The following is a 13423-nucleotide window of genomic DNA, read 5'->3' as shown; positions in this document are numbered from 1 at the left end:
GAGTAACCTTCCCAAAGCCACACAGTTAAAACCCAGGTCTGCTTATGTCCGCCTGATTCTAGGACCTGCCCTGCTAACCACTAAAATTGCTTTTTTAAAGATACTGTGATGCTTCCAGAGTTTAATGAGGAATTTGAATGAGTGTTATGCTGTGGGTAAGAGCTCAGGCTCTAAATTTGTATTGCTAGGGCTTACATCCTGGCCTGGCTGCTTACTAGCTGAATGTCCCTGAGCAAGTCCCATAACCTCTCGGGGCTTGTCTGTACAATGGGGATAGTAATAGTCACCTCTCATAGTCCTATAGTGAGAATGAAATTTAACCCATGTACGGCACTCAGCACGGCACCTGGCACAGAGTCAGCACCGTGTGTGTCGGCCGTTAGCATCAGGAAACGACCTCTTGGCGCCCAGCCCCTCCCTCCACTGACCAATTAGAGGAGTGCCAAGGACAGCCCAGGCAGGGGAAGTGTGGCTTGGCTGGCATTTTCTGGGGCTGGGATCTGGCCCCTCAACTGTTGTTGACAGCTCTCCCTCTGGATCAGATGAGCCCTCTTTCTGGTCCCTCTTGGTACTAGAATGTGACTCAGCTGCCTGTGACCGCATCCCCCAAAGACGCCTGTAAACGGTGCCAGGCAGAGACCCTATTGCAACTGCTCATGCTCAGCATGTCTCATGGCACCTGGCATGACATGGGCACATGTTCTAGGCTTGCCGAACACCAGTGCAGCCTATGCCAACGGCAAGGCATGGGCAACTCCAGGAGTTGGGAGCGAGGCTGGCCAGCACCTTCCTTGCCCTGCCTGGTTTCCCCCAAGCCAGCTGACCACAGATGTCATATGAGGTGAGGGACCGAAGCATACCCAAACCTTTGATGCTGGTCCCTGAACATGTGGAGTGGCCCAAGATGTGGAGGCAAGGACAGCAAAAGCCTCTATTTCAAGACTCCTGACCTGGCTCCACAGTTCCCTGTCTCTAAGACGTATTCACTTACAGAGTGGATGTACATGCAGGGTCTGGCTTCCCTCCCAGGGAGGAGACAGTACTGAGAAAGGAGGATGCTCTTGTCCCTCTCAGGGTCATAGCCAAAAGCAATATGATTTCCCCTCCAGGGAAATTAAAGAGTCAGGTGCAAGGGAGCCTGTGTCTAGAGGGAAGAGAGGTCAGGCTGGTATTTCTTGAGTGTCCTGAAATAGCCCAGAGCTGCAGCAGCCCTGACCTCTGCCCCTCCCAAACCAAGACCAGCCAAGGGCACCTTTGCCCTGGCCCTCCCGGCTGACAAAGTCCTGGTAGGGAGGCATTTTCTAAGCACAAGGGACCTTTGGCCACTCTGCTGGGATGGCTCCACCCTGCTATGCCCCTGGATAGCCCCTGAGCCCAAGCTTCCAGCCTATGGCTTGGTCTCCCACCCACATGGTAACAGCCGCAAAATAAAAACTCCACTGCCTAAAAAACAAACTAGAAATGTGGTTTGTTTGTTTGTTTGTTTGTTTGTTTTAAGCCCCATCTCTGCCTCTCTTAATGGATTGTTCTGCAGGGCCTGATGTTTCCCAGAATCTCCTGTGATCCCTGACTGTTGTTGTGTTTGTGGCTTTATTACAGCAGTTAGCACATGCTATTGTGGTTATTAGTTCGTATGTATAATCTGCCCGTCTAGGCTGTGGGTCTTCAGAGGGAGGCTGCTTGTGTCATTCACTTTAGCTTCTGCAGTCCCACACTCAGTGCCTGGCACAGAGGGGCCTGGCGGACGTCTGTGGAGTGGATATTATGAGTGGAGGGTAGCACGATGCACAGCCCTTCCTGGCCAGTGCCAACACGAGCCATCTGCTTGCCACTGCTCATGAGCAAAGAGGAGCTTGGTTAGCGTTGTGCTGATGGTCATTGCCCCTGGGCACATTGGAGGGATAGCCCATGAGTTCCGCCAGGATTTAAAATCCCAAACCATGTCATTTGCCCTCGGTCAGACACCCCCAGGCCCTCTGCTCAGCCCCTTCTGCCCAGTGCTGCTTGAAGCAGCATTTCTGTCCACCCCACTGCCTTCAGGAGGAGGACTGAGGCAAGGAGAGGTCATTTACCTACCAGCGTGGTGGTCCCAAGTCACCTGACCGTTAGTGCCCTGTGCACCAAGCCCCCTGCACTCCGCTGAGGAGCTTAGAGCTTCTGAGGAGGTAGCAGGGCCCTGCTGGATTTTTCATTGATGCAGAACTATGTGCAAGCTCTTTAGCTGACAGCACAGAAATAACTTTCCAAGATGTTGACCCAGGTGTTATGACGCCGGGGATTAGAATCCTGGAGATGGGAGTGAAAAGGTCACACACGCATTCCCCGCCAGCAGCCCAGCTGCCCGCGTTGGAACTCTCGGGTCAGGCACGACCGCATATCAAGGTCCTGAGCCTGGAAGCCTCGTAGGGATGCAGCCCCGAGGCTGTCAGAGAACCGGAGAAGTCATTTGGGGGAAGTCATTCTGGGGCACAGAAAGAAGGAAGAGTATATAGGACAATCCAGGGGCACATCTCAGCTTCTCCGGCTCAACCCTGTATTGTGGAATCGGAGGGTTGGGACCGTGCTGGACAAGGGGAGCAGACAGAAAACCGCCTCTGGGAGCGTGCAGTGTGGCTGACACTGTGCTAGGCTGTCCATAGCCTGTATCCACCCGGATGAGCCGTGCCCTCTCCACTCTACCACGTCGGTTCTCAAGACTGGGTCTGGCCCGAGGTCAGGAGGGTCCTGGAGAATGTGCCTTGACTCTTGGAATGGCTGGCTGAACTGTAAGGGGCCTTAGAGACCGTATATTCCAACTCCTTCATTTTGCTGGTGGGGAAACTGAGGCTGAGAAGCCAGGCAGTTTGCACATGGTCACACAACTAATGAGGACAGAGCCAGGGTAGAACCAGGCCTCTTGACTAGTGTTCAGTGTTCATTCGAAGCATGCAGAGAAGATCAGACTTGAGCGTATGTGCCTGGTTTATATCCAGACTTAAGCCTTAAGGGCAGGGGCATTATCAAAACAGAAGAGGCACCAATAAACATTTATTGGATACTTTACATTGCTATCTCATTGACTCCTCACAACTACCATATAAAACAGAGACTATTCTCCTGTAGATGAGGGCAACTGTGGCTCAGAGAGGTCAATAACTTGCCTGAAGTCACACAGCTACTAACTGCTAGATGCAGAACTCAAATCCAGATCTGACTTCAGAGCCAAAGTATATCTCGTAAGGTTCCAGCATGCTTTCCATATGCCAGGGACCGTTCCAAGCCCTTACATGTATCGACTTAATTAATCCTGCTAACAACTTATGAGATAAATGCTGTTATTATCCCCACTTTAAAGGGAGGAAGCTTAGGCACAGAGAGGGTAAGTATCTTTCCCGAAGTCACACAACAAGAAAGGAGTCGAGGCAAGATTTAAATCTAGACTTTCTGACTCAGAAGAACTCTCTTTATAGGGTATTATACTCCGTAAACATTTGTTGAATGAATAAAAGTACAGGAGTAAAACATCTTTAACAGTGCTCTTAGCACCTGGTGGTCTGGCATATAGAAAGAATCCCTCCTTTCCCGACCACAACTGTATCACCTCTCCTCAAACACAAATTGAAAACCACTTAGCTGTGCAGGAACTGGCTGGAATCTCAATTTTACCTTGCATTCAAGGCAGAGACTCAAGGCAGTTCCTCTTAATGTCTCCCTTCCTTCCCTCCTGCCAATGCCGCCCTGCTCATGAATTAAAGATGCTGCCTGTGGCCATGGGTTCGTAATGGCACTGCCTCTTTTGTGTTCATCTTGGACAAATTAGGGCTGCCTGCAAGCACTTTGGGGCTTCAAGGCAACAAATAGTTGCAGACAGAAATGTCTACAGAGTGAGTTTTTCAGCTGCCTTGAGGAGAGCACACCCATGGCTGTTACAGAAACTTTACTTTTTTTTTTTTTTTTAATCACTGCTTACCCATAAGTACTTCCCTGTTATCACCACCATCATAATGCCTCCTATTTAGGCATTGGCATTATCTCCCCAGGAGCTCAGAGCCCTGGTTTATCCTGTTGATGTTCCTAGCAGTTCTGGGAAAGGCGAGACCAGGGTGCCTTTGAGTTCTAATGCAAGGAGGAAGAGTTGACGATGAAAATAAGCAGTGACTCCTCCTATCAAAGGCCTCGGAGAATTCGGGGGGTTGATGGTACCAAGAAGGAAAAACATCACTGGGAACAGTTGGGAGCCTTGTACTCTGAGCCTTTTACTCTGTAATTAACCAGCTCTGTAACCTTGGGCAAGTCACTCGCCCTCTCTGGGCCTCCTTAAAATGAGAAGTTGGAACCTAGATTTTGAAGATGCAGCAGATGAAAGTGGTTAGGAGCACTTTATTCAGAGGCCTGGCCTTGAATTCTAATTGTGCCGTATACTACCTGTGTGTCCTTGGACAATGTTCTGCACATGGCTGTATCCAAGTTCAAGTTCAAACCAAGAAAACAGACTGCTCTGAATATTTGAAACAGAAGGAACCTAATGCAGGGAATTGGTGACCAGGTGACAGAAGAGTGAGAAGCCAGACTGGGGGTGCAGAAGTAACCAGAAATTAGTAGGAAGCCACTACTCCCAGGGAGGAGGCTGGATTACAGGACCCCTGCGGTCAGCACCACTCAGCAAAAGGTTGGATTGTGGTGGTTGTCCAGAGGGAGTCACCTCACACAGCAGAGAAGAAAGAGAAATACTCTGGCCTCTCCCCTGCTCCTGCCCCTCAGTCTTCTGCCAGTGCCTCCTATCCGGGAACCCAGCGGGAAGCCAGCTGAGACAGGCCCCTGGGAAATGTAGGCACGGATCTGAGGGCCAAGGGGTGCAGGACCGCACGCTCTCTTTGCCTGACCCTTTGCTCTGTACAGGGGATGATGACGTCACCTGTCCCATCGTGTTGGTGTGAGCGTTATGCATGCTGGGGGGCACGTTAACTGTGGATTCACAACTACTAATTATTAAGATCCTCTGATTCCTTTCTTTGTAATTGACAAGGTGCGCACGTGTGCGTTGAGAATGCTGCTCTTCCTGTGGGTAGGGGATTCTGTTCTCAGAGCCAAGTGAGAAGGGAAGCATGGAAAAAGGTCTTTCAGTCAATCAACGGTGAAGACCACTGAATAACAGGTACTGTGCTAGACCCAAGGGACACAGAGATGGAGAAAATGTGATCCAGGCATGGATTCCAGATTGAATTGCAGTTCATGCAATTAAATGACTTTTAAAATAATTTTTAAAAATGATTTACTAGACCCAGGGTTTCATCCAAAGAGAGCCAGACTGGAGCTCATGCTTCCCAGCTTTCCTGCTCATCCCGCTCTTCCTTCCCCTGCTTTTAGCCCTTAATTTCCCTGCCTTATCTTGACCTGCTTCATGAGCTGTGAGCATCCAGAGTGATTTGGGCCTGAGCTGTTTGTGTATCTGACTTCTCCCCCGCACTGGTCATTCTGTTTGCTCCCTCGTGCTCTGTTCTCCTTGCCTGCTCTGTGCCCCGATTCATGGCAACCCCAGTGCTCCTTCGGGCCTGGTGTCAGCCAGTGGGAGGCCCAGCAGGAGGCCTGGAGGTAGGAAGAGAGAGGGCGGGGTATTTCCTTCTACTTCCTCCCGACTCCGGGCATGACTCCATGGCCAGTGCTCCTGCCAGACAGCCCCTCGGCCCTGTCCCTTCAGGCCATTGCTAGTCCCTTGTTGTCTGCCTTATCCTGCCCCCACCTCTGTGAATGGTCCCTTCAAGAGAGTCTCCCGTGCCCTCTGAGCTGGGCTGTGTTAACCTGGCCCCCACCCGAGCTCCGCCGAAGGATCAGCTGCTGGAGGGAGCCGCGGCAGCTTCCTGGAGGAGGTGTGAGGGCGCTGTGGAAGCAGATTCCAGCTGCACTTGTTTCAGCTGTAGCCTGGTACGAGTTACTCAACACCTCTTGAGCTGCTGTCCTCCATTGGTTTCCAGAGTTAAGAATAATGGATAATAAGATGATAAGAGATAAGAATCCCTACATTGTGTGGTCCCTATAGAGGTTGAATGAGAAATAAATGAGACAGCTTGTGAAGACCGCTTAGCAGAGTGGCTGGCATATAGTAGGAGCTTAATCATGTTGGTTTTCCTCGTTCTTTCAGGCCCTGAGCCTGTCTTTTTCCTCCTGGAATTCCCACTGCTGGGTGTGCTGCCCAGCACGGCCCTGGCACGTAGCACTAAGCAGTGCGTAGGGTTTGAGGGACGAAGGAACTGAGATAAGAAGGTTACTTCCCAAAGTCTCCCTCCTGGGGCAAGGGAGGGACTGAGTCAAAATAAGAGGTATCATGTCAGTGGCCTATCCTCTAGGAGAGGAGCCCTGAGTGGGAAGGTCAAGGCAGCCCCGTCATGGTCACAGAAAGGAAGAGGTTGGTTGCGTGGGGGTGCTGGGGCACACGTGGGCTGCTGGGTGGCTCAGCTGGGAGTGGACCTTCAGTGTGAGTGTGGAGTAGCAGAGGGCGTGGGGTGGATGAGGAGGGAAGTGGGAAGAGCCCAGGTGACTTCAGCCCAGCAGAACGCACCAGCCCTGGGCAGGGCCCACCAGTGGGTCTCCAGCTGCCCCTCCGGCTCACACTTGGCCTGGGGTGTGCAGCAACAAGAGACTGTTTCAGAAACAGCGGAGGGAAGAGGAGGAAGCGCCCAGCACTGGGAGGCTCGAGTGCTGCCAAGCAAGCTGGTACTGGAATTATTTGCAGTCCATATGCCAATTTGCTTTGTCATTGCCTGGCTATTTTTAGAAGCCACTGGCGTATCTAGGAAACCAGAATCTGTTGACTGTGTTTCTTCAGTGCGGGGAGTGTGATTATTTCTCAGAGATGCTACAGGAATGTGTGAGGTCGGGCTGTGGGAAGACGACCTCTCCCCCCCCCACCCCGCCCCGGGTCAGGGCTCACGTGCAGATGGCGCCCACACGGCTGCACGCCCTGCCCTCCCGAAGCGTTTGTTTCCGCTCCGTCGCTTGTGAGTCCAGGGTCCAGGTGACCTTTCCCAGATGGAACATCGGCAGGGAGTGGAGGCCTCAGTTTTGGCTACCAGCTGGAGGGGCCAGGTGGGGTCCTCTCCCGCGCCCTGGTGTTCCTCGGGGCATCAGGAGGACATTTGTCCAGTGACCTGGAGGCACAGCTGTCCTTCATTCCCTGCTCCTAAGGGGGAGTAAGAAACGGAAAGGAGAAGGGATGATATAGCAACAGCTGGAGCTCCTAATGGGAACCTCAAAATATTCCCCATTTCCCTCCATCCAGGCTGGCTCCTTTAGGGCTGTGTCACTCATTCAGACGCTGCCTAGAGCCCAGAGAAGTGGGTGGCACCTGTTTCAAATCAATTCAAGTCCCAGCTATCCAAAGATGCCATCTTAGGAGGGACTGGGTACCAGGTTTTGCCGGTTAATCCTTTGGTAAGGCTGTTGCTGAGGGGACTCTAGCAGGGGTTTGACTAGAAGAACTTTAAATTGTAAGATTTTGTATCTGCTAACATGTAAATTTGCTCGGCCTGCTTCAGGGACATCATCCAATCTGGATTAGGGCCACTCTGATAAGGAACAAAATGAGGCTTTGGAAATAAAAACCAAACTCTTTACCAAGGCCTCCCAGGCCTTATCTGATAAGATCCCTGCCTCCTTGCCTGCCCCATCTCGTGCCATGCCCCCTCGCCCTCAGGGCTTTAGCCCCTCTGGCTGTCTTTCCGGTCCTTGGGCATGCCAATCTTATGCCTGCCTCAGGACCTTTGCACCAACTGTTGCTTCTGCTTCCCCACAGGGCAGCCTCTTCTCGTAGTTCAGGTCTCGGACAAATGTCTAAAGTTGCCACCCACCCCAGCCATATGCCACCAGCAGCCTCCATTGGGCCCCGTTACCCTCTTACTTTATTCATGGACCTATCATTGCCTACATTTATCTTATTCACTTGCTTCAATGCCTGTTTACTGTCTGTCTTCCCCATCTAGAATGCCAGGGATTCTGTCTCACTGCTCCATTCCCTGCATCTGGAACAGTGCCTGGCACTTAGTAGGGGCTCTATAAAGTTTTCTTGACTAACTGGTGCAAATGTAAGCTCCGTGTGAACAAGGACCTTGAGTATCTGGTTCACCAACATACTGCAGGGCCCGGCACATAGTAGGTACTCAATAAACTTCTGCTGAATGAATGAAGGAGGCCCAGTGGTGAAACGGTCCTCTGAGCTCAGGCTCTGGGGCTAGAGTAGCTCAGCACCAGGTCCTTTCATATGATTTTATCATCTTTCTCTGCTGCCCCTTGGACAACTAACTCCTCTATTTACTCTTCCTCAGCTGCCTCCCCCCTACAGTGCCTTCTACACACACAGCCACTTAAAATGCAAACATCATTTTAACATGAGGTGGCAAAGTCTTGAGAGTATAACCCATGAGCAGAAAAATAATCTCATGATTTGTAGAAACCTGCTCCATCACCACTAGTTGTGTTTCCTAGTTCATCATTCCCTGCCTCCAGCCTGGAAAAAAAAAAGTACTTCCTATTACTTCCTTTGGGGAACAAAGGAAATTAAGCTGTTGTTTTTGCTTGTTTATTATGTGGGCCCCATTCAGCCTTTCAGTTTCATATTAAAACTACTTTCTATCACCACTCTTTCCTGCTCTCAGTAGCAGCTCCCCTCTGCCCTTCCTAGAATTTCTCTGTGCCTCCAAAGCGCCGGGGACTTACCACCAGCCCAGAACTTACTGTGATGTGTGGAGAGTATCCGTGTTCCTCTTGCTCCCACAGGTCATGAGCCACGTAGTGGTGGGCACTGTGTTTTTTTAATCTCTGTCTCTCCAGCACTTAGCACAGTGCTAATACATCCTTAAGAAGTGCTGGAGAAGCCTTCCTCTCTGTACAAACCCCATTCCCATCGTTCCATTTACTACATGCTTTTTAAACCCTGTTTTTCCAACGTTTCCAAGTTTTCCAAAGTTTCCAAGTTTTCCAAAGTTCCCAACTCTGCTCCCATAGTCACCCAAATGACAGTTTGCTCAGTTCTTCCTTTCTTAGGGCTCATTGTTTTCTCAGACAACTACTAGCATTGACCTCACTGTCCATATAGCCCTTTACAGTTTACAAAATGATTTTCTTGTGCATGATCATTTCATTATATCTAAGCCACTTGTATCTCCATTGGGCTCCGGTCAGATTAGAGTTTCTAAGTAAACACTTACTGAGCACTTACTATGTGCCACAAATGGATTTGGGTATTTTAAGTTTTAGTCTTCTAGGAGCCTCATCATATGAATTCTGCCAAATACACAGGGTGGAACCACATCACAAAAGCACAGAGGCAAATCCCCAGTGCCCTGTATTCCCAGTGCCTTAGATTACCATTCCATAGTGAGACCCCCTTGGGTTCTGGACCAGCCTTCTCATAAATGTGCCCACCCAGATTTGTCAAAATTCAAATGCCCTATGCAGAAATGGGCAAGTACCCTGTATTGTGACTTGTCAGGTGGAAAGGACAGATGGTGTAGTAGAGGAAAGTACGGTTGTCTGGGATGGAGACTTCAGAACTAGTCCTGGTATTGCACAGGGCTGTCTTTCTCCACCCCAGTTCCCTTATCCTTAGGATGAAGGTAATTCTACCTGCCCTGTTCCTCCCAAGGTCATTAAAGGATTATGTAAGATTTTGAGTCCCAAAGGCCTTTTTAAGGAGAAATACATACATGAGGGCTCCTTTTCTTGCCTGTTAATGGCCCTCCCCCACTCCCACACACGTACGAGCGTCTGTTGCCTAGGAGGCAAGTAGGCATTTTCCTCACAACCCACTCCTCCAGCCAAGCTAGGGCCCCATTATTTGGTCTCAGGTCTGTAAGCATTTGAATTAATAGCAACAGTGAGCATTTACTGAGCACCTATTAGGTGCTGTTCTAAGCACCTATTAAGAACTATTCTAAGCACTCCACGTAATTGTAGTTTAATTCTTGTAATGCAATTATTATAACTTTTCTAGAAAGTGGGTTCTTTTACATAGATGAGTATGGAGCCTGCAAATAAAAACAGTGCTACTTTTTCATTTCTAGTCTATATGCATTTTTATTTCTTTTTCCTGCCTTGCTGTACTGGCTAGCGGCTTTCAATACGATGTTGAATGAAATGGTGAATAGAAGTGGCGAAAGCATACATACTTGCCTTTTGACCAGTCCAAGTGGGAAAACACCTAGTCTTCACTTAGGTCATTAAGTAGGAAATGTCCGATTTTGAATCAAAAGTCTAGTTCACTCTATCTCAAACAAGCAGAACAGTTCATTCAAGTATGCGTCTACACTATCAACACAGTTTTGCCATCTTAATGGTAGCTTGTTTATGCCAACAGCAAAGAAGTCTGGAGAGAGAGTGGTGATGAAATCACAAAAGGCGTTTTCCACAGCATGTTGAGAATTGAATATTTTTCCTTGCAAGAAGTGGTCCAAAGCCTGGGAGAAGTGGTAGTCAGTTGGTGCAAGGTCTGGTGAATACGGTGGATGACAAAGAGTTTCCAAGTCCAGTCTCTGTAGTTTGAGCAGTGTTGTTTGTATGACATGTGGTTGAGCATTGTCTTGCAAGAGCATTGGCCTGTCTCTGGTGCCCAATTTCAGCTGCCTAATTGCAAACATCCTTATCATTTCATCCAGTTGGTTGCAGTAGACATCCACCGCAATCAACTGACCAGGTTTCATAAAGCTGCAGTGGGTAATACCTGTGCTGGGCCACCAAACACAAACCATTAGCTTTTTTTTAATGAATATTCAGTTTTGGACTGTGTTTTGGACTGTGTTTTGGCACTTCATCTTTATCAACCATTGTGCCAACTGCTTGTAATTGTCAAACAGAATCCATTTTTCATCACATGTAACAATACAGTATAGAAATGGTTCGCCTTTATGTCGTGACAGCGAAGAAGGGCAAGCTTCGAGATGATTTCCCTTCTGATGTTCATTTAATTCATGCAGAACCCATCTGTCCAGCTTCTTTACCTTGCCGATTTGTTTCACATGGTCCAGTATTGTTGGAATAGTAACGTCAACCCCTGCTGTTAATTCGTGCATAGGTTGAGATGAATCCACTTTCACTATAGCTTTTAGCTCATCATTATCCATTTTGGTCTCAGGTAATCTACATGGCTCATTTTCAAGATTAAAATCAGAACAGAACTTCTCAAACCATCGATGTACTTACTGTGTGTTCATTAGCCACATCCTTCCCAAACACTGTGTTGATATTTCAAGCTGTCTGAGCTGCATTGGTTCCATGACAGAGCTCATATTTGAAAATAACTCAAATTTTAGACTTATCCATAGTTTCACAAAAATTGCTCTAAAAAAAAATTTGAAAGATAATCACAAGCCAAACTGCATTTGTAAGAATGAGGATGTACCTTCACAATAAACATAAAACAAGAAGTGTCAAAATGAAATGTCAGAGATATCAACTGTCAAACTCAGTACTTGAGAAAATTGGACATTTCATACTTAATAACCTAATGTTACATTTAATAGCTGCAGGCTTTTGGTAGAAGATCTTTTTTCTAGTTGAGGAAGTTTGTTGAGAGTTGAGTTTTTCTTTAGTCATAAGTGAGTATCATATTTTGTTAGAAGCTTTTATACATCTATTGAGATGATCATATGGACTTTCTTTTTTAATCGATTCATGTGATAAATTATACTGAAGATTTATACAGAATTAGTATCATCTCTTCTCAAAATGTTAGGTAGAAAATTATCAGTGAAGCTACCTGTACCTGGAATTTTATTTGTGGAAGGGTTTTTAACTAGAAATGCAATTTGTTTAATAGATATAGGCTATTACTTCTTATCTATTTCTTCTCGAGTGAGTTTTGGTAGTTTGGTAGTTGATGTCTTTCAAGAAATTTCTCCATTTCATCTAAATTTCAAACTTACTGGCATGAAGTTGTTTATAATATTCCGTTATCTTTTTGAAGTGTATAGAAGCTATAGTGAAGTTCAGTCTATCATATCTGATACTGGTAATTTTGTGGGTTTTTTTAAATCAATCTGGCAATTTTTAAATTTCATTCATCTTTTTAAGGAAAGAACTTTTCCTTAATTGAATTTCTCTTTACTTTTCTGTTTTCTATTTCATTGATTTTAGACTTTTCTTCTTTCTAATATGAACATTTAATGCTATAAATTTCTTTCTAAGCATTGCTTTAGCTACTATATACCACTGAGTTCAGTATGTTGTGTTCATTTTTTTCAGTTCAAAATATTTTTCTATTAATAATTTCCCTTGTGCTTTTTATTTGACTCATGGGTTCCTTAGAAATACATTGTTTAACCTCCTAATATTTGAGGATTTTCCAGACATGTTTTTAGTTTTTATTTCTAGTTTAATTCTATTATGATCAAAGTAAAGACTGTGTGATTTAATTTCATTACAACATGTTGAGATTTTATTTTATTTATTTACTTTTTACTCACTGGTTATAGCAGCAGAGACTTGTTTTATAGTCTAGTCAGTGATTTATATGTACCTGAAGACAATGTGTATTGTGCTGTTGTTGTGTTGACACACAATTGACAGTGTTCTAAAACTGTCAATTAAGAAGGTTGATGAGATTGTTCCAAATCTTTTACACTCTTACTGATTTTCAACCACTTTTTCTATCAATTGCTAAAAGAAGAATGTTTAAATTTCCAACTAGAGTTTTGGTTTTGCCTCTTTCTCCTTACATTAACATCATCTTTTGCTTCATGTGGGTGTTATTTTCTTTTGATGACTTGGCTTCTTTATCATTTTATCTCTTGTAATATTCCTTATTCTACAGCCTACTTTGTCTGATATTGACACTCCAGTTTTGTTTTGATCAGTGTTTTCCTGATATGTCTTTTTCCATCCTTTCACTTTTAACTTACCTGTGTCTTCATATTTATAGTGTGTGTCTTGTAGACAGCATATAGTTGGGTCATGCTATTTTAAAAATTCAATATTATAATCTCTATTTTTTAATTGAAGTTTTTAAACCATGAATATTTAATGTAATTATAGATATAATTGTGTTCAAGGCTACTCTCTTATTATTCTAATTGTCACATATGTACTTTGTTCCTGTTTTCCTCTCTGCCTTATTTCATATTAAGTATTTTTATGATTCCCTTTTATCTCCATTACAGGCTTATTAGCCATATCTCTGTTTTGTTTTTTAGTGGTTGTTTTATGGTTTACAATATACATATCAAAGTCTGCCTTTTAATAATATTATATCATTTCATGTATAGGTTAAAAAAACTAACTATATATTTTATTTTGTACCTCCTATCCATTGTGATACAGTTGTTATACATTTTACTTACACTATTTATCAGTCCCACAACACAGTGGAAATATTTTGCTCAAAACAGTCAACATTTTTAAAGATATTTTAAAAATGAGTAAAAATGTATTTTACTTTTCCCACATATCTACTCTGTCC

General features: G+C 45.8%; 1 protein-coding gene across 2 annotated transcripts in view; it reads left to right on the top strand.

Moving 5' to 3' along the window:
- KCND3 (potassium voltage-gated channel subfamily D member 3) overlaps positions 1-13423 on the top strand; it is a 217360-nt gene that overhangs the window by 64653 nt on the left and 139284 nt on the right. The gene's annotated exons all lie outside the window — the stretch shown is intronic.

Source organism: Microcebus murinus, chromosome 2, assembly GCF_040939455.1.
Source record: "Microcebus murinus isolate Inina chromosome 2, M.murinus_Inina_mat1.0, whole genome shotgun sequence".
NCBI classification, from domain to species: Eukaryota; Metazoa; Chordata; class Mammalia; order Primates; family Cheirogaleidae; genus Microcebus; species Microcebus murinus.
Note: the sequence above shows the minus strand (reverse complement) of the source record. Positions and strands in the feature narration are given on the sequence as shown.